The sequence below is a fragment of the Lissotriton helveticus genome, chromosome 7 (genome assembly GCF_964261635.1).
Source record: "Lissotriton helveticus chromosome 7, aLisHel1.1, whole genome shotgun sequence".
NCBI classification, from domain to species: domain Eukaryota; kingdom Metazoa; phylum Chordata; class Amphibia; order Caudata; family Salamandridae; genus Lissotriton; species Lissotriton helveticus.
In genome coordinates, this window is record NC_136068.1 from 443,396,144 (window position 1) to 443,416,989 (window position 20,846).

The following is a 20,846-nucleotide window of genomic DNA, read 5'->3' on the forward strand; positions in this document are numbered from 1 at the left end:
TAGTTAGAAATTAGAATTTAAAAAACCTTAGAAATTCACAGAAAAAAACACAGGTTTCAGAGACGTTATAGTTATGGATTAGCATTTTAATAAAACTTTAGAAATACCCTAGATGTGGCTTGGTAGCAGCATCAGATATTCATATGTTTTTTGAGTGTCCGTTTATATCAATATTTTGGAATGAAATCTGTGCTTCTCTCTCGTTAGCAATAGGTTCGCAAGTTAGCCCTAGTCCTAAGTTAATCTTTTTTGGTATTATACCAGAGCTTGACGGTATGTGTAAAAAATTGGTCTTCTATAGCTGCTTGCTAGCTAGAAGAGAAATATGCAGACGGTGGAAAGATAAGACACCCCCTCTCTTTACCGATTGGCGTGCAGCAATGCTACAGATGTCTAAATTAGACATGGCTAGAGAAGGTAACCAACACAAGAGAAGATTTTGGCTACTTTTGAACAGGTAATCTTAGAATAGGGGACCAAGGGTTTTTTTTTTTTTGTTTTTTTCCCCCCCCCATGTCCTATGATTTTGCTGCCTGTTGGGTCGTTTATTCGATCCTCGTCTTCTATACATACCCATCAAGGGCGACGTCGGTTACAATCTGGGTTGTATTGAGCAGTACGCTAGTCCAGATGTTACCATTCAACGATCATTGAGGTGTCGATGCTTGGCACTGCGGGATACCCCGGTTGGATCCATGAAAGTCCCCCCCAGTTAATCTGGGTCAGTGTCTTAGTTATCCCCTCTAACTGTTCGTTATTGTTTGGTTTCCAAGGGCAAATATGAGGACAAAAAAAAAAAAAACTTTAGAAATACTGATAGAGCGAACAGGTTACCCAACTATAAAATTTACCATATACGCATCGGGCCTATAAATTCAATTCACTATATTTATTAATCGGGTAACCTTACACTCTACTACCAGTAACCCTGCTCATTCCTATTTTATTTCCAGTGTACCCGACTTACCAATCCACTGTTACGGGTACCTACGATCACAATGGATCAGGGAGCTAGCTGTAAAAGAAAGGCAGACACCAAATACACTTTTCATTTACTATATTTGCACTCGTATAATAACCACAGACTCTGGAAGATTTTAAAAGTCTTTATCTAGTTTTCTTCTAATTCAGTGAGTAAAAGATTTACAGCAATTATACTGTCAATAACTAAGATTATAAAGAGCACATATCCATATAGAAAGTGAATAAGACCAACGATTTATGAGTCTAAAGGGAAGGTAAGAACAGGGAACATATTAATAAGAAATTTCAGAGCTTAGACTCAGTGTGATGTCTAAAGGACGGGAAAAATAAGGAACATACTAGAATTTTACAGTTTGAATAGATCCCATGAAAATGGAAAAGAAAAGAACTTTAATCTGTACTATAATAATTTTGAGACACAATGTAGCTATAGGGAAGGTAAGACTGGAACATGCTAATTAGTCAGCGTTATGACTTTAATTTCAGTAAAGGGTGGGAAAAGGAGAAGGAACATCTATATTTCATGAACTATATGTAGGAACATGCCTAAAGAATAGGGAAACATTGGAACATGCTAGAATTACAATGATAATATATGATCTTATCATTTATTTATTCAGAGAGAAAGTATGGAAAATCAATATGCAAGAGTATGACTTTATTTAAGCAGAGTAAGAAAATGAAAGATGCAGAATAGATTTCTCAGCACTATATTTACCTAGTACGGTGTGAAGAACAACCATGGCAACGGGTCAGTTAAGGACAGGAAAACCCCAAGGAAGGACAGTCGCCAGTAGGCCAGCAGGTGCAGAATGGACACCCCAGGACAGCACAGGAAAACCAGATTAGGATCAGGACGGGACCACCAAGGTAAGACCAGCACCCGCAGTTCGGAAGCAACGCCTGCGCTCCACCCTCTCTGCAGCTATCAGTCAGAACCCCGATTGGGTTATCGAATTCCCCAGCAAAGTGCTCCGCCAGCACTTACGGTTTCAGAATAAACCCCTTGGGTCTATGGAAATTACGGACAGAGTGCTCCACAGCTCTCTGTATCAGTCACCTATTGAGTGCGTTGGGTCAGTAACAGGTCAGCTATTCGGACAAGTCGGACAATTTCTCTAGCTAAACCTAGGCTAGTTATACTGTTTTCGGGTCAGTGTACCACCCCCCCAATGTTGCAAGTGTAAGAATCCCCAATTTCGATTGGTCCTCAAGTAGGACAGGTCAACACACCAACCAGGATAAACTTCTACAAGTCCAAATTTGCATCTTTTGGGACCGCCTATTGAATTTGGGGTTCCCATGACATATTCTACAAAATACAATGGATTATATACAATTGTTTCAGTTGCAGGACAGTTCAGCTTCGTTCTGCTGGGTCGCAGGTCACTTTCTCATGAGCATCTTGACTGTGGCTGCCAGCTGGCTGAGTTCCACTGGTACAAGGGTTTCTTCCCTCTGCCAGGATGACATGCGCAGTAGGGACTTCCAAGATAGGGTTTTGAATCCCTCCCAGGCCCAAGGATTTACGATACATGAAAAGTAAAGAAAACAATTTAGAATACAAAAAATTAATTATTACACTGTATACCAGGAATCCCTATATGACTCCCCTTACTTTATACTAACTTATAGCATTACATTTAGTGCTAACGAACAGAAGTGCAGAAAGCGATAGTGCAAGCTTCGGCATGTGAGAACACAAAGAGACCATCTTAATGCTAATGCGCAAGCGCAAAGATTCCCACCAGAACTGCTAGTACGTCACATCACGTGAGTGTGATCGACGCATGCGCAGACGAACTCCCGCCAAGCAGCGACCATTTTTAGTGACAAGCGGTTTAGGATAAGTAAACACATAGGCAAGCGTCACTGGGACACCAGGTGTAATGTAAAATGTGCAATATTAGTAACACAAACAGGTTGAATTAGTTCATTAGGGTTATTCGAGGTTCATGAATACAAGCAAGCCGCTTTACGTGCGAATTCTTGCTCCATCAATCCCCTCTTTGATGATATTTTATATCATCACAAATCAATAGAACCAGATGCCAACTTAAATTTTTCCCAACTCAATCTCTTCCAACATTCGATTCAATTTCTCTTTGGTTTCTTTGTTAGGGTGAGAATTTTTCACCCTTTTATAAATCTGATTATTCAGTTCCTCTAATTCAAGTTTATCCACATTCCGTTTCACTCCTCTCTTGTACAGGATTCAGATTTCCACGAATAGGAAGTTCAGAGAATATCACATCTGAGTTACAGTAGTAGTACTGTAACGGTCCTCTTTTATAAAATAAACTAGCTAAAATACTACAGGAAATTCCATAGGTTAAAGGCAAGTGGTGATACGTTACACCTTCAGCTACTGAAGTGGGTAGCTTCATGCAGACATAACAATCTTCTATTTCCATAGTTTCTACATAATGTACTAACAGGTTTGCGAAAACATTTAAATGAGTCTTGTTCTTGATTTTACTAAAGTGTAATTCTTCCTCATCTAGTGCTTCTAAACCCACATTTGCTTGTTTCGGGCTTAGTGGTTTGTCTAGTGCATCTACTCTTTGTGGTGTACTTCTAGTGTACGATTCTACAGTGTCATCAGGTAAGTTATTATTTGGGTACAAATTCGGGTTTTTACTCATCATAGAAGGAATAGCTATTGTTAGACCTATCCACAGTATCAGTACTATGGCTATGCTACATAAACACACTTTACAGCATGTTTTACAACAACCTCGTCTCGGAGTCCCACTCTCAGAAGAATCAGACATTTTAGCTCAAAAGAGGTTACAACCCCTCTTTGTAAATCTACACAGCTTGCTTACTCGATTAACTGTTCAGGTTGGGTTTGCTTCCTCACTGGTCTGTTCAGTTATCACTTCTTCATCACTTTCACTTTCGTCACTTAGTTCTAGGTTCTCAAATACCTCCAATACAATGTAGGTCCACTCAGGACTCACGTACTTGTTATTCAGTTTCTTAATGCGAGCACTTCTTCTCTTTATCTTTGTGTGGACTGGGTCAGTTTGACTTGAAACCTCATTTATTTGTTCAGGCTCCTCGTTTATCGTCTTTAGACGCAGTCTCAGCCTTTTCACAAATCGAGGTACTGAATCCCCTTTTCTGAGTCTTTTAACTGGCACTGTGTCTTGGCCTCCGTTCAATATTCTTTTGTTTTCCTTTAGTTGCGGCACATTGGGATCTTGTTCGTCTTCAGTATTGTTCCCTGACTGACTATTTCCAGGTCTTTCATCTGTTTCTTCTGCCTGGTCCCTAAACTGGCCTTGTTCAGGTGTAGGCTGATTTTGGCTTTTATCTGTTTCGATCTCTTCTTCCTGAACACAATTGTCTAATCCTATATGTTCCTGTTCATGCTCTTCGGACTCTTGATTTTCTTCCGCATGAACTTCCGCCCTAATTTCTATCTGTCCCTCTTCTGGTGCAGATGTTCTGGGTGGAGTGTCAATTACCTGCTCTTCCCCTATCTGGTCCTCCTCAGAATCGGATTTTACATGGATTTCGACGATCTGAGTATCTTCTTCTTCACCTGTCTCGTCCTCACTATCCCACTGTCTATCTAGCCGTGCTTGACTTCTGGTTCGGATAGGGTCGATTGTCAGATCGATTAGTGGAACCCAATCTTCTTGGCTGGAGCTCGGTTGTTCCTCTTCAGCTGCTTCAGGACCGATATCTTGGGATCCTTCAGCTGGGCAACCTTCGGCTTCAGTTAGGTCTGGTTCAGTCACTCTCTTTGTGTGGCTGGAATGGATCCAGCGAGGTACTCCTGCACACTTTACAGCTGTGGTGGTTACCAGGATCACCTGTTGTGGCTTTCCCCACGAGGGCTCAAGGCAGCTTTTCCGAGTGTGCTTCTTTATTGCGACCCAATCACCAGGATTCAGGTTATGTGTTGGAGTTGTTGGCCTGGCGACGTCTTCTCCCCCAACTTGGCGAGAGATAGAACGTACTTGGTCAGCCAGATCTTTACAATATTCCAGCACCAAATCATCAGAAATGCTTATTATTTTGTATCCTGGCACCCATGCTTGCCGCATTGCTCTTCCCATCAGGATTTCATGTGGACTCAAGTCCGTGTTCCGGTCTGGAATACTTCTGAGTACCATCAGTACAAGAGGCAGAGCATCTGGCCATTCCAGTTGAGTGTATTCACACATTTTTCCCAATCTTGACTTGATTGTGCCATTTATCTGTTCTACCACTCCAGAAGCCTCTGGACGATATGCACAGTGCAGATGTTGCGTGATTTTGAATGCTTCACAGATTTGTTTTATTATTTCATTCTCGAAATGACTTCCTCTATCAGATTCAATTAAGACTGGGAAACCGTAACGAGGTATAAGCACTCTAAGTAATAATTTTGCTACTGTGATACTGTCATTTCTACGTGCAGGGAAAGCTTCCACCCATTTTGAAAATAGGCAGACAATGACAAGTAGGTATTTCATTCCTCGACAAGGGGGCAACTGAATGAAGTCAAGTTGCAGTCTAATGAAGGGGCCTTCTGCCTTTCCAATTTTCCTGGCAACACTATGGTCTTTTTTCCAGGGTTAAATTGCTGGCAGGTCAAACACCTCTGGCAGAGTGCCTCTGCTACTCTTCTGAATTTCGAATTGAACCATGTTCGGCGGAACATGCGAACCATCGCATCTCTGCCCACATGTGTATTTCCATGTATCACTCTAGCCATAGGAGCAAGCATACAATCTGGCAACACAGGCATCCCATCAAGGTAAACAATGACACCATCTTCATTTCTCCTGCGGCACCCAAAGTTTCTCCATCTTTAGTTCTCTTGTGGCTCTGCTGCTTCCTGTAAGTCTCTCACCTCCTCCCATGTATTCACTCCCTCTAGCATTAAAAGTTGGCAGCTGCTTCCGTTTCCTCCCACCTTTATATTGATTGAGATTTTGTACTTTGCACAATGTTGGGCTAACTGGTCAGCATATCGATTACCGGCTGTCACATCGTCATCACCAGATTTGTGAGCAGCACACTTGACCACCGCCAATTCTTTTGGTAACTGGATTGATACCAGTAAATTCTGTACATATTTTCCATTACGGATAGGGGTGCCTGAAGAAGTCAGGAACTCCCTTTGTAGCCACAATTGGCCAAAGTCATACACAACCCCATAACCATACTGGCTATCAGTATATATGGTTATTCTCAAATTTCTCCCAAATTTACAAGCTTTTGTCAATGCAACTAATTCGGCTATTTGTGCAGACTAAACTCCATACAAGTAGGATGCTTCCACTGGACGATCTAAAGTGCACACTGAGTAGGCAGCACTCAGGCCACCGTCCTCGTGTCTCATGCATGAACCGTCTACAAACAGCTCATAATCTTCAGAGTACAGAGGGCTTTCTCTGATGTCCGGGCGTGGTTTGGTACTGAACTCAGTCAAATCAATGCAATCATGTGCAAACTCTTCCCTCACCTCATCTGCAAATGAGCTAGGTAGTAAGGTAGCGGGATTCAAAATGTTACATCTTTCGATGGTTACATTTCCTGCACCTACAAGGATTCTCTCATACTTAGTCAACCGACTAGGAGTGAGATACTGGATTTTTGTTCTTGTAAGTAAAATTACAACAGAATGTGGAACATATACAGTTACAGGATGTCCCATCATGATGGACTCACTCTGTTCAAGACTCAGGCAAGTTGCAGCTACAGCTTTCAAACACCCAGGTAATCCAGCTGCAACTGGGTCCAATGTGGAAGAAAAGTATACCACTGGACGTCGAGTCATACCATGAATTTGGGTCAGGACTGAAAGTGCACAATTGTCTCGAGTGTCACAGAACAGTGCAAAATCTTTGGAATAATCAGGCATACCTAATGCAGGAGCAGTACAGAGACAGTCCCTCAATTTCATAAAAGCCGACATGCTTTCGTCATCCCATTCCACTGGGTCACTTGCTCCTTTCCTGGTCATTTTTATCAATGGTTTTGCTAGGACTGCAAATCCCACAATCCATTGCCTGCAGTACCCTACAACTCCAAGGAACATTCTTATCTCTTTCTGGGTATTTGGTAACTCCATGTTTCGAATTATTCTGATTCTTTCTGTGGTGACTTTCCTGATTCCTCTCTCTATCTGGTGCCCCAGATACTTCACTGATGTGGTACAGAATTGCAGATTTTCTGGGGACACTTTATGCCCTCCCTCACCTAGATGGTTCAGCAAGGCAATGGTGTCAGTTACGCAGTCTTTTCGACTCTTAGACGCCACCAAGAGGTCGTCTATGTACTGCACCAGAACTGATTTTCCTGGTAAAATTAGGGTCTCAAGACACTTTTTCAGAATCTGATTAAAGATAGAGGGGCTTTCTGTATACCCCTGAGGGACACGATTCCAGACGAACACGTGACTGTCGAATTCGAATGAGAAGAGAAATTTGCTGTCTGGATGCAAAGGAATTGAAAAGAATGCATGACATAAGTCAATGACGGTAAACCATCCAGCATTCCACGGAATTTGGTATAAAATTACTGCAGGGTTTGGCACAACAGGGCAACAGGGAACCACAATTTTGTTAACCCTTCGCAGGTCCTGTACTACCCTGTACTTACCGCTAGGTTTCTTGATTCCAATTATGGGTGAGTTGCATGGACTGCTCATCACTTCTTGTATGATTTTGGCTTCCAACAATCTTTTTATTTCAATGGCAACCCCTGCCTTTACTTCTGCACTCATGTTGTACTGTTTAATGTTTGGGTATACTGCATTCTCTTTTATGGTTATTTTAATTGGGTCGACATTTTCCATTAATCCTACGTCTTTTCCAGTAAAATCCCATACTTCTGGTTTCACTGTTTCCTGGAGTTCATCAGGTAAATCTGCTATGGTCAGCTTTTTAATTTCCGAATCGGGTCTTGCTAACATTAATTTGTAAATTCCATCTTCGTCTGGAGTCTGAATTTCAACGCCATTTGGTGTGCAAAAGATGGTGCAGTTCATTTTACACAACAAATCTCTCCCTAACAGGTTTACAGGACTGGTGTCGCAAACGACAAATCTGTGCATCTCTTTAAAATTTCCAATTTTATTCTCTATGGGCTTTGTAACTGGGGTACTAATTAGCTGATTAGAAACGCCAACTACCTGGATTGCTTCTCCCGAGAGGGGTAGGTGTGGGACGTCTGCTGTTCTCACAGTAGAACGAGTGGCACCAGTGTCCAACAGAAAGGTGACGTCATTTCCTTCAACCTTTCCTTCAATGTACGGCCCTGTCTGGTCCACCGGCAAGGAAGCGCCAAGTACGCACTCCTCGTCCTCCCCTCTCAGGCACCGTCAGTAGGTGTCATCACAGAGAAATGTGTCATTCAACAGGAATTGTGAAACGGCTGCATTTCTATCCTCCCTTCCTTCCCACACTTCAGTATCCTCACCCTGCTGTGCTTTGTTCTTATAATTCTGTCTAGGAGCACGAGGCAACTGATTCTGTTTTACCTGTTGCGGGGTCTTTCGTGGTTTCTCATTCTGCGTCTGTGGATTTAAATCATTAATTTGAATATTACCATTCTGTGCATGTGGACACTCGTCTCTCCAATGACCTATCTGGCCGCATCCGTGACAGGGGAACTTCTTTTTGGCCTCCTCTCGGCTCATTTTAGCTCTAGGCTTTCCCCCACCCCCGGAGCCTTGACCCTGGTTACTGGCCATTTTCTTTAACTGCTGTTCTTGTTGTTCTGCTAATTTCACCTGTGCCCACATAACTTTTTCCTTTAACTCCTTTCGTTTATCTGCCAATTCATCCTCACAATATTTAGCATACTTTAAAACCTCATCAATTGGTTTAGACTGCCAGCAGATTTTATTGTCTTTGATCCACTGGGAAATTTCAGGTCTTAATCCTAATACAAACCTGTAAATAAAATGTGTCATGTCCTTCATTTCAATGTTGTCTAGACCACTGTATGTTTTGAACACCTGTAACAATCGTTCATAATAGGAATGCACAGTCTCATCCCTATTCTGGGTAGTTCTGTCTATTCCGGTCCAATCAGTTTCCTTAGCAGGCACCTTTCCTTTCAGATACAACATTACCTGATTTAACTTTTTCATCACTTCAGCTGAGGGTGCCCCTGTATTTGGGTCTCTCGGGTATTCCTCACTAGGCCAATCAATTGCAATTTTACATTCCGTCCACAGATCTACAGGCACCACAATGTCGAAAAACCCATCTAAATCTTTCCAGAGACATTTCTGGACTTTCACAAATCTCTCGACCTGCCTGTACCAATCTACAGGTTTTTATCGTAATTTTGGGAAGTCATTGGTAAAAGACACAATATCCTGTCGGGACCATGGAACATTTACATACTTTCCACCTGGTACTTCTCGCATGGGGTACAATCTTTCTGCTTTGTCTGCTTCTTTTAAGACATACTCGGAAGTCATCTGCTTTGATCTAATCTCCTCCTTTTTCTTTGCCCACCTGGCTTTCCATTTTTCTAATTCTCCCCATTTTTGCAACAGGTTTAATAATTCTCTGATCTGTACCTTTTTCCCTGACACATTCAGGTTTTCTAAGTCTTTGTCTGAAAATTCTGCTCTGTAGGGTTTCTGCAAGACTTTAGATTTCCCAATATCTATTCCCATACTAGCCGCGGTGTCCATTAATTTCTCATGGAACACTCTGGTATTACGGGTGATACTCTTACAAAAAAACAGCAGTTCTTCTTCAGTAAAGGTATTCAGTCTGTCTAATCCCACATTTCCAGCCAACAATTCTTTCAATTCTATTCTTAATTTGTAAATATCTAATGGTTTTGGCTGAGGATTTTGTTTCTCTAATTCTCGGCTCCATCTTTCAATCTCTTCAGGAGTCACTACCGTAACATTTCTAGTACCTGATGTTGATTCCATTTGAATTTCTCTTGAGGTGAAAGGAGCGTTCCTTTTCTGTGACCCCCCTTCCAGCTCTCTGACTGGTAAATCCACTCGCCTGATCATCCACTATCAAGGGCTCTTTTCTCGGCTGCACTACAGCTGGAGTAATAATCGGAGTCTTTGGACTCCCCTGTTTATCCCCATACAAAGGAACAACTGGTCCAATGGTTACTGGGATTGTCAAGGCTTCAGGACTTGTATTTAGTTGGGAGATTTTCTGGATTAATTCTGTTCTTTGTTTAGCTAGAGCCTCTCGCTCTCTATCCTGTAGTACCCTTTCCAGGGAATTTTCATGCAATATTTGCGGAGTCAGGGTTGGAGTATAATTTGGGGCAGTGGGATGCGTCATACTCGGCCCTTCACCATAATTAGGTTTTAGGAAGGGATTTCCTGTGCCAAAAGGTCTTGCTTCCTCCCGATATGGAGGTCGCTTGCAGGTATCTCTTGCATCTAGGGATCTAGACTCTTCCTGATAAGGTGGTCTCAGGCACGTATCTCCCATACTTGAGGATCTGGGCCCTTCATTATAAGGAGGTGGATTCTCCTTCATTAATTCCTCCAAATAATCATCGTCTGAATCCCCACTGGTCATCAAATGTTTTGTTTTCTCCGTTTGTTTCTCTCCCAGGGGTGCTTCTAGGGTTATTACAGGGTACAGTCCTTCTACTATCATATTCTGTCTCCATTCTTTCATTCTTTTCTCTCGGGTTTCTTTTTTCACTTTCGGATACCATTTGGTTAACCCCTTGTCCATTCTGGGTTTGTCTCGCTCAAAAGCCTCTATCTCCCACTCTTCTAAGGCCTCATATTGCGTTAATCTCGGTCTGGGATAAAAATCATTCATTCTGGTTCTCAAATTGAACAAAATCCTGCTGTTAAACGTTCCATCTAACGGAAACGCCAAATTTCTGTCATTTTTAGTGTATTCCACCCAATTTTCCAACCATACACAAGAATGGTAGCCTTTATCAAACATCATGAATGATGCGGGAGTATTAGGTGGTGGAATGACAACTCCTTCTCTAGTTTTGATAGGTTTGTCTTTCTTGAAATAATTCTTTGCTTTGTTTACTAAGGTCATTTTCCTCTTATTTCCGTACATAATGTTACAGTTACGACCTTTCCACTGATCTTTTCCGAACCCTAGGTATCTTGGATCAGGTCTAGTCTCCGGTGTATACGAATGCCACATATACTACAAAAATCACTTCCAATACAATTGCGTCTCTTAATTTTCGTGCAACCAATCAAATGCGCGAATTCAAATTAATTCAGCCAATGGGTGCGCGGCGTTTCTCGCAAACGAGTTCTCACGCTCTTGTGCTCACCCCTCCTTTACAATTCCGCCTCAGCTACACGCCCGCTGTCTCGACCAATACTAGCGCGGCGCTGAGTGACGTCAGCGCAGCTCCGCAACTGACTCCCTCCTTCACAAGGTAAGGAAAATGCAATTTCTACCTTTTAAAGTGCAAGTGCTCTGTTTAATTCACAACGTAAACACATTCGCCACTGTACTCGAGTGTCTAGAAAGAAAAGATTAGTTTCACTGCAAGTAAACCTCTTCTATTTACTTTTCAAATACTGCGAGTAGATCCCTTCTGCCTACTCTTCACACAAGCATTAGTGAAACTGCTACTCCTTCGACTCATCCACTGCGGGATATATACTAAGCCAAAAGTTTCACTAGTGAACTCCTTTGCCACCAATCAAGCTTAGACGAACCTGCTACTCCTTCCGTGTGACCCTTAATAGGTTATATCACAATAGAAGTTTTGCAAGCGAACTCTTTGCTACCGTTTATTCAAACATTCATTCAGAAAAAACCCTAATTAGTGCTTCCAGTTCTGCCTAACCTGCACCAATTTTCCTCAGGTAAGTGACCTCACTGCGCGATGGATTCTCCTCACCACCCGCTATTCTATTCCCCGGGGATTCCAGACAAACATGTAACACAATCACTAACGAGTGTATTATTAGTACATTTATCAATATAACAGCAAGAAAACCAATTTAAAACATTTCATAATTTTCAAAGCAATAAAACAGCAATTTTACAGTCGATCGATCGATTAGCAATACAATTTTCACAATTAGCAGCAAATAACCTATTTACCTATCTTAACTAGTCCTACCTAACTTTAACTAGTCCCTAACCATTTCCTCTGCTACCAGAAAATTACTGATAGAGCGCGCAAGTTACCCAACTATAAAATTTACCATATACGCATCGGGACCATAAATTCAATTCACTATATTTATTAATCGGGTAACCTTACACTCTACTACCAGTAACCCTGCTCCTTCCTATTTTATTTCCAGTGTACCCGACTTACCAATCCACTGTTACGGGTACCTACAATCACAATGGATCAGGGAGCTAGCTGTAAAAGAAAGGCAGACACCAAATACACTTTTCATTTACTATGTTTGCACTCGTATAATAACCACAGACTCTGGAAGATTTTAAAAGTCTTTATCTAGTTTTCTTCTAATTCAGTGAGTAAAAGATTTACAGCAATTATACTGTCAATAACTAAGATTATAAAGAGCACATATCCATATAGAAAGTGAATAAGACCAACCATTTATGAGTCTAAAGGGAAGGTAAGAACAGGGAACATATTAATAAGAAATTCCAGAGCTTAGACTCAGTGTGATGTCTAAAGGACGGGAAAAATAAGGAACATACTAGAATTTTACAGTTTGAATAGATCCCATGAAAATGGAAAAGAAAAGAACTTTAATCTGTACAATAATAATTTTGAGACACAATGTAGCTATAGGGAAGGTAAGACTGGAACATGCTAATTATTCAGCGTTATGACTTTAATTTCAGTAAAGGGTGGGAAAAGGAGAAGGAACATCTATATTTCATGAACTATATGTAGGAACATGCCTAAAGGATAGGGAAAAATTGGAACATGCTAGAATTACAATGATAATATATGATCTTATCATTTATTTATTCAGAGAGAAAGTATGGAAAATCAATATGCAAGAGTATGACTTTATTTAAGCAGAGTAAGAAAATGAAAGATGCAGAATAGATTTCTCAGCACTATATTTACCTAGTACGGTGTGAAGACCAACCCTGGCCAGGGGTCAGTTAAGGACAGGAAAACCCCAAGGAAGGACAGTCGCCAGTAGGCCAGCAGGTGCAGAATGTACACCCCAGGACAGGTCAGGAAAACCAGATTAGGATCAGGACGGGACCACCAAGGTAAGACCAGCACCCGCAGTTCGGAAGCAACGCCTGCGCTCCACCCTCTCTGCAGCTATCAGTCAGAACCCCGATTGGGTTATCGAATTCCCCAGCAAAGTGCTCCGCCAGCACTTAAGGTTTCAGAATAAACCCCTTGGGTCTATGGAAATTACGGACAGAGTGCTCCGCAGCTCTCTGTATCAGTCACCTATTGAGTGCGTTGGGTCAGTGACAGGTCAGCTATTCGGACAAGTCGGACAATTTCTCTAGCTAAACCTAGGCTAGTTATACTGTTTTCGGGTCAGTGTACCACCCCCCCCCAATGTTGCAAGTGTAAGAATCCCCAATTTTGATTGGTCCTCAAGTAGGACAGGTCAACACACCAACCAGGATAACCTTCTACAAGTCCAAATTTGCATCTTTTGGGACCGCCTATTGAATTTGGGGTTCCCATGACATATTCTACAAAATACAATGGATTATATACAATTGTTTCAGTTGCAGGACAGTTCAGCTTCGTTCTGCTGGGTCGCAGGTCACTTTCTCATGAGCATCTTGACTGTGGCTGCCAGCTGGCTGAGTTCCACTGGTACAAGGTTTTCTTCCCTCTGCCAGGATGACATGCGCAGTAGGGACTTCCAAGATAGGGTTTTGAATCCCTCCCAGGCCCAAGGATTTACGATACATGAAAAGTAAAGAAAACAATTTAGAATTAAAAAAATAAATGATTACACTGTATACCAGGAATCCCTATATGACTCCCCTTACTTTATACTAACTTATAGCATTACGAACAGAAGTGCAGAAAGCGATAGTGCAAGCTTCGGCATGTGAGAACACAAAGAGACCATCTTAATGCTAATGCGCAAGCGCAAAGATTCCCACCAGAACTGTGAGTAAGTCACATCACGTGAGTGTGATCGACGCATGCGCAGACGAACTCCCGCCAAGCAGCAACCATTTTTAGTGACAAGCGGTTTAGGATAAGTAAACACATAGGCAAGCGTCACTGGGACACCCCGTGTAATGTAAAATGTGCAATATTAGTAACACAAACAGGTTGAATTAGTTCATTAGGGTTATTCGAGGTTCATGAATACAAGCAAGCCGCTTTACGTGCGAATTCTTGCTCCATCAATACACTGAAAAAAACACAGGTTTCAGAAACGTTATAGTTAGGCTGACATTTCACTTGTTCAAAACCAGAGGAATTCGTCCATTATAGTTATAACTCGTGCCCCCGCAATGTACTGCAGATGACATCATATATTACATTACTCATGACATGGTCAGTAACATCATTGATGACATCACTAATGACATCTCAGATGACATCACTGATGACATCATCCACTTAATATTTCATGCACGTCCTTACTCTCTAATATAGCCTTTCTTACACCCAGTCTAAAATACAGACTAGCCTTTTTGAAACAATAGACACACCAATACCACTTAGTACATGCCCACTCACTGTTCATACACACATCCACTCATTCACCTGTACAATCACTCATACATGCATTCCCTCATCAATATAGCCACTGATATATGCACTCTTACACCCATACAGACACTCACACACCAGCACTCTCTAATGGAGTTTCTCACACACCTCGACAGTCACCCAAAGAATCAATCACACTGCCATTTACTCACCTGTACAGTTATACACTCACCACCTCACTTATTCGTACAGATAGTAACACATACTTACTCTCTTCTACTATCACTGACACAAGCACACACTTATCCATACAGCCACTCTCACACTCACTCATACATACAGTCACTTATATACTCTAACACTCACATATACTGCCTTTCACATAATCAGCTACTCACCCAATACCACTGAGACATCCATACACTCACCGACACAGCCATACATACACTCACTCATCCATACTGACCCTCACAAATGCACTCATGAACCCATACACCCAGGGTTTCACTCACTCATACATCCATGCAGGGAGTCACACAGCCCCACCCACACAGATGCTTAGGCACCCATACACTCATGTACATACTTACCAACCCATGCAGCCACTTACTTACCAACTGACAGACTGGTACACACATTTACACCGATTATTCACTCACCCATACATTCACTAGGAGACATCTAATCACTCACTCATATAGTCAGTCACATGCCCAACAAATCATCAATACAGACACTTCTACACCCAGTCATTCTTCAAATACAGCTTGGCGTATATATATAACTATCCTAAACATTTTAGAAACACTCACACTCACAGGATGATGTCATCAGTGATGTCATTTGAGATGTCATCAGTGATGTCACTGACCATGTCATAAGTGATGTAATATGTGATGTCATCAGCAGTGCATTGCGGGGGCATGAGTTATAGTTAGCACAGCTAAGTTCTCTGGTTTTGTACTAGTAAAATGTCAGCCTAACTATAATGTCCCTGAAACCTGTGTTTTCTCTCTCTCTCTCTCTCTCTCTCTCTCTATATATATATATATATATATATATATATATATATATATATATATATATATCTATGTATATATATATATATATATATGTCAGTTTTGTGAATAGGATGTAAATGCCAAGAGACAAGACATGGCCACTTGGCCTTTATGTCCTGATGTTGCTTTATATTTAGGACTCAATGTGGTGCACAAATGTAAATATTTACTCAGTGCTTAGAGTTATAGGCCACCTGGCCATAATTAAACTGATTTCACAGGTATAATGCAAATATATATTATATGCTATATTGATTATTTAATTGTTTAAATAATAGAACGATTTTTGCATTTGATTTCTAGCACGAAACTACACATTTCTTTGGCACCACTGAGTCTTTCTTTCATATCAGTTGTAGTTTTTGCAACTACTGTAGTTCGAACTGGGTGATGGTCCTATGTCACTTTCCACTACCCCTTTAGTGCACTTTAAAATGGTGACTGTGTGTTTATGTGACTGGCTAACGAAAAAGACCGCCTGGTCAAAACGCGTCGCCAATAAAAGTTTTTTTAAACAGGGACCCTGGAGTGCGAGTCGTTTGTTTTTTCCTGTGGCTTCACTGTGCGGGGAACCCCTTCTGGCGTATACTTCCGGGTTGCCGACACCCGGGACTCACACCAACCTCGAGTGGACTGGAGCGGATTAGTCGGAAATCTTTCCCACAAACCGGTCTCTGGCCAACAACCGCTCCGACCGCCCAATCCGACAGAGTACAACGCAACTTGCTACCGGGAACAGACTGGTGAGTTTCTGGACTGTGGAGACGCGCTTCAGAAGTTGAGCGCTACCGCGTCCTATGCTTGCCGTTCTTAGACTCGTGCAGCGGGTGAACGCCGGGAGGCTAATTAAAGACTCGAATTGAGGGCAGAGGTACCGCGCTACCGATCCAAAGGAAAGCGCGGCAGGGTTTCACTTTCCCGTGTGTGATTTAAACTTTGTGCCATCGAGGGATCACTACACCTATCTGGCAGAATGACCAGAGGCAAGCAGACGGCGGTGGGTGCCGCGTCTGCAACAACAACCACTAAGAATATCACGGTGAATGGGAACACCACGAGCAACAGCCGTCGTGCTGGCAGGGCGGATGAGGCGAGGTCTCTGTTCTGTGAAACAGACAATGCAACAGCGAGTACAGCTAGCACCAACAAAACGGCGGCCACACAGCTGGACAAAACTTTGAAACAAATGTTGTTTCAATACGAGAAACTGATGAAAAAGGAGATCAACCGCTGGTCGAAAATTACATCGAAGTCGGGAGGGTGCCGAGAGGGCTACGTATTATGATTACCCCGACCTACCAGAACCCTCATCCTAAACTAATAGTCGACTGGTCTGAGCTTATGGCAGGAACGTGCAAAAATATGCTTGGTTTGCTATCAAAATATGCTGCTATGGAACTAGAACAAGTCATTATAGACATCGGCAAACTCAAGGAGGAGCTTGATAAGCATGACGCAAAAGACGAGATAACCAAAGCCATCAAACAAATGGAGAAAAGACTTGACAAATACGAAAACGAAATCAAGCAAAAGAAGAAAAGCAAATTCTTGAGGGACAAACAGGATTATGCCAGTGGGCGGATTTTAACATTTGGTAAAAAATACGATGGAGCTATAAAACAGTTTAAGCAGCTTGGAGCAGGTGCACAACAGCGCAAGGTCACGGTATCTGAATCAGGATCAGAAAACTACTCGGACATGGATGAAGTATTGGACACAAGCGGGAGGAGTCTGCTTTCTTTCAAACCTTTGGAGGAGTATGATTTTTTACAATCGGCAATGACACTCAGGGCAAGACCACCAGAGCGGACATATGGAAGAGGAAGAGGCGGAAACACAAGAGGAAGGTCACAAGGCGCGGAGGAAAGAAGCACAAAAGGAACAACAATGTCGCATGGGAGAACAACACGACAGACCAAGCAGCAATGATGGGTGAGCCCAATTTGACTATCATTAACATTTCCTCCCACATCTTGACTATGGCTGAAAGATCGGTATTGGAGTTGGGCTTGAGCTTTTGCCCAATGGCCAATTTCGACTACAGCCAAACTAGAATTGATGCATTTCTTTTTGTCCGCAAACTAAAGCTAATGAAAATGTTTACATTAAAGAAAAAACATGCTTTAGAGCAAAGGAGCTATGATACAGATGGGGGCACACAGGTGTCAAATGTCTTGCAGATACAGGATGTTGAGAGTTCGGCAAGCGCACTGGAATTGTGTGGTGAAGATGTGAGTGGTTTGAGTGACTCTGAAATACTGGACAGGATGGGCTTGTGTTTAGGAGGGCAGAGTGCAACAAACCATAAACCCAAATCCACCTTTAATCCAATCACACCACATGATAACCTAGACACATTTCATGATGTGGTCACGAGAGATCTCCTCTCTCTATGGGAGAGCAGTAAGAATAGACATGCGCATAATCTCTCTACTGTCCAGCGAAATGCTCTCGGAACGCTTAATGTTGACCCCTGCTGTATAATTAAGCCATCAGACAAAGGTGGAAATGTTGTCTTGTGGGATGTAAATTTGTACAAACAGGAGGCTAGCAGACAGCTAGAACTGTCAGGCGACTACAGGAAATCGAATAGAGAGGAATACACAGCCAGCATTACCATGTGCCACGAGAAACTCAAGGGTTGGAGAGAAAAGAACCTACTAGCAGAGTCAGAATTTAGATTCTTGTGTGTGAAACAGCCAGTCTCTCCCTGTTTTTATATGCTTCCAAAGGTCCACAAGGACGATAGAAATCCTCCTGGTAGGCCCATCGTATCTGCCAATGGTAGTCTCCTTGAAAGCACTTCTGTCTTTCTTGATACCTTCCTTTTCCTGTATGTCCTCAACCTCCCCTCGTACTTCAGGGACAGTACGGATTTTATCACCAAAGTAGAGGGGATCAGATGGGAGGAGAGTTTCTGGTTGGTAACAGTAGATGTGGTTTCACTCTACACGTGTATCAAACACAGTGATGGCTTAAAAGCATGTAGACATTTCTTGAGAGATAGGTCTGTTTTCTTCCTTGAACAAACTGAGATGCTGCTTGAAATGCTGGAATTTTGTTTAACGAACAATTTCTTTATGTTTGACAACACGTGGTATAAGCAAGAGGTGGGAACGGCGATGGTAGGTTGCTTTGCTCCTATCTTTGCCTGCATGCTGATGGGTTGGTGGGAAGAACAGGTTCTTTGGTCTGAGGACAACACCAATCTCACACGTCACATTGCCTTTTACACCAGGTACATCGACGATATTTTCTTGATCTGGGATGGTCCCAAAGTTGAATTGAATAAATTCCTTGCGAGTATAAATAGGAATAAGATTAATCTGAAATTCACCAACAAGGTTGACCAAACAGAAATGGACTTTCTGGATGTTAAGGTAAAAGTTGTGGACGGAGCTTTCGAAACCAGCCTATACAGAAAACCGACCTCAGGCAATAGCATCCTGCATGCTAGAAGCCACCACCCCAACAACCTTAAGGACAGTATCCCATATGGAGAGTTCCTAAGGGCTAAGCGTAATTGCAGCTCATAAGTTGCTTTCTTGAAAGAGCAGACTAACATGACACAGAGATTCAAAGCCAGGGGATATTCGGACCAGGTACTATTGGTGGCCAAAGAAAAAGCCAGAGCAAGGAACAGGGTGACCGTCTTGACCCAAAAGAAAATTAAAACTAAAGAGAACCTAGCGTCGAATAATGTCAGGATGATAACAACATACAGCACAGAGGCAGGCAGGGTACGTGAGATACTGAGAAAACACTGGCATATTGTAAAGAGTGATCCGGTCATTGGTAAAATGATCAATAGACAACCACAGCTGACATACAGAAAGGCACGCTCTTTGAAGGATATGCTAGTGAGAAGCTACTTGAGACACCTAAGAAGAAGAAGAATTGGCTCACAGAGCAGAAAGGCTTCTATAAATGTGGCAAGTGCAAGGCCTGTGCGAGTAGCAAGAATGTCAAGTCCTATCCACTTCCCACTGGTAAAAGCGAAGGAATTAGCAAATTCATGAATGGCAATACTGACTATTGTGTATATGTGATTGTTTGCCCGTGTGCAAAGTTCTATATTGGGAGCACCATCTTCCCAATAAAGAAACGTGTTTTGGAGCACATGAGGGCAATAAAGAATGTTGACATGAGCTTTGCAACTGCGCGCCACTGGTTACGCTTTCATGACAACGATGTTAACCAATTTTCCTTCTTTGGCATTGACAGAATTCCAGCGAACCCAAGAGGGGGCAACAGACTAAAACAAATACGTGTCCTGGAATCCCAGTACATCATCCGTCTGGATTCAAGAAGCCCCTTTGGCCTTAATGAGGATGAGGAGTTACATGTACATATTGGCTAAGAACCTTATGTGATGGCCGTGACTGTACCCACCTGAACCTTTGTACCTGATCCTCCTCCACCCCCCCTTTTTCCCTGCTGTTGTGTTTGCGCCAATCCGACTCCCACCTTCCTTCAGAGAGGGCCCTCTCTGTCGCAGTGTGGGATTAGGAGCTTCACATAAGAGCTTTGATTAGATGACCTCGCCAAGACCCGCCCGGTCGGGCACATGGGCTGTCTCTCCTTTGAGGACAACCCTTCACCGTATCACTTTGGTTATAATTTCCCTCATTCCCTCCATAGCACACTACCCTATTCCACTTTTTCAACTGCACAATCACACCCAGAGTTATACCTCTGTTGTAGGTCCTGTTAGGTCCTCCACAGATAGTATAGGGTTCACTTCATGCACTACTCACAGGGCTAAAAGATTGATTTTAGCACCTCTTTCTAGTTTTGTCCATCCTTCGGATCGGCTTTTTAACCCGGGTAATCCCCCCACTACCCAGAACCTGGCCCTTTCCCATAGGACTCCCAAATTTGGATATTCTCTTGGCAATTGCTGTAGTACACATGGAGAGCTATATAGTTGCTTTGTATTTACAACTCCGAACTTGGCCACAGGGCCCGTACGGCAAAGTCTGCCTGTTGTCTAACCCTTATATCCTTTTCCTTTCCCCAACTTTCTCCGAATTGAATGTACTGACCGGATGTCAGTTTTGTGAATAGGATGTAAATGCCGAGAGACAAGACATGGCCACTTGGCCTTTATGTCCTGATGTTGCTTTATATGTAAGACTCAATGTGGTGCAAAAATATAAATATTTACTCAGTGCTTAGAGTTATAGGCCACCTGGCCATAATTAAACTGATTTCACAGGTGTAATG